Below are 1,567 nucleotides of genomic sequence, written 5' to 3'. Positions count from 1 at the left end.
GAGTTTGTTCGGAGTCAAATTAAAAAAATCATAACTTACTGTGACTTAAATAGATTTTAATTATTAAACATCTACACTATCGGGGGAAGATGAAACTTCAATATGTAAAATAATCAACTCGTGGAATTGAGTAATAAGGTTTTGGCAGCGACCGTCATTTCTAGCAAGTTTACGGAGTCTTCAATGGCGAATTGCATGGTTTTGAGGTGACTTTGAAAATCGCCTCGCAAAAAATATAAAATATCGAATTGATCCAAATAAATGTGATATTTGTTACTGGGATATAATTGTCGACTTTCACTGAAAAAATCAGGGAAATCGGTGAAGGTCCGAAAAGTGCCTTATCCGCTGTAACACGCACGCCCTCTTAAGCGGCCACCCTTGTGTAAATGGTAAGTGGCCGCTTAATAGATGTTAGAAACTCCCTATGTTTTGAAGCTATTTTTGTTTCCCTGGAGGTTCAAGAATTCGGGATTTTCTACTGTATCTCTGAAGCAATAGTTACCTTCTCATCTGTTAGTAGTGACAGGTACTGGGTGATCTGTGCCTTCTCCATTTTGGGAGTAATTGGCAAATTTTGTGAGATCTGTGTATAAAATTGAATGGACATGTAAGCTATATACTTTTTGAAATTCTTGACACACCCTCTGATCAAGGTAATGCAGTTATTTATTTCAGTTAAAGTTAAATAGATCATTAGCATTTGGATGTTGATACTGGCCAAAGGTTCTTCCATTTCAGCTTTACATTCGGTAAAAAATGTCGAAAGTGTTGCTTAAAAGGCTCAGATCCAAGTTTACCTTTACTCATGTCATGCACATGTAACCGAATGAAAGCAGTGATGTGCCCATGTTTCCTCTTATTTTAACTTGCTGTAAACATAAACATAATAGAATTTAATTTATAATATTTAAGTTACCTCATACAGTGACACTGTCTGTGATGTTGGTGATAAAGGATCTCTTTCTAGCTCACTTGACTTTAACATTGTCTTTACAATCTCTCCAGCATACTAAGTACCACAGTAGAACAACATTATCAAATGATGCATCTAAAAATATTGGTGTGTTCTGTGTTATGGTTTCAAAAACCTTCTAGGAGGGTCTGAATGGGGTTTAGTGTTAAGTGTTATTTACCCATAATGTTAAGTGTTTGCTGTTAAATTGGCCAATTTTTTAATATTTACTGTTTCCGAAGAAAATACTGTTAAGTGTTTGGAACCATTGTCTTTTTAAGCTCTTTTAGCACTGTAAATTCTTATCACCTCTTTGAAAATTGATAGTAAAAATTAAAGGTTTTTAAGGGGATTCAAGGTATGGACCCTCCCAAAGCCTGAGGAGAACATTAATTTTACTGTTTAAGTAATACCGGTAATTTAACTTTAAGTTACTTGATGGCAAATGTTCAGAACATGTTTATTTACCTTCTCGACTTTCTTGGTGACAGCTGAGACAATATCCTAAAGAGAAAAATATTTAAAACATGACATTATTTGCGTAGCTACAATATGCAAGATCATACAACATTTTTTAAAGTGGTAACAGTGTAGTTCCAAGTGTATTCAGAC

The 1,567-nt window shown here is 34.6% G+C and overlaps 1 long non-coding RNA gene across 1 annotated transcript; it reads right to left on the bottom strand.

Annotated features, from left to right (window-relative positions):
• Positions 1 to 399: 399 nt before the first annotated feature.
• On the bottom strand, positions 400 to 1,008 carry LOC144639703 (uncharacterized). The gene is made up of 2 exons (XR_013568197.1): positions 920 to 1,008; positions 400 to 586 (listed from the first exon to the last, which is right to left on the bottom strand). It is a non-coding gene; the product is annotated as an uncharacterized LOC144639703 (long non-coding RNA).
• Positions 1,009 to 1,567: the final 559 nt, after the last annotated feature.

This window comes from Oculina patagonica, unplaced genomic scaffold (assembly GCF_052425735.1).
Source record: "Oculina patagonica isolate OP01 unplaced genomic scaffold, crgOcupat unplaced1201, whole genome shotgun sequence".
NCBI classification, from domain to species: Eukaryota; Metazoa; Cnidaria; class Anthozoa; order Scleractinia; family Oculinidae; genus Oculina; species Oculina patagonica.
This window is presented reverse-complemented; position numbering and strand designations above follow the sequence as displayed.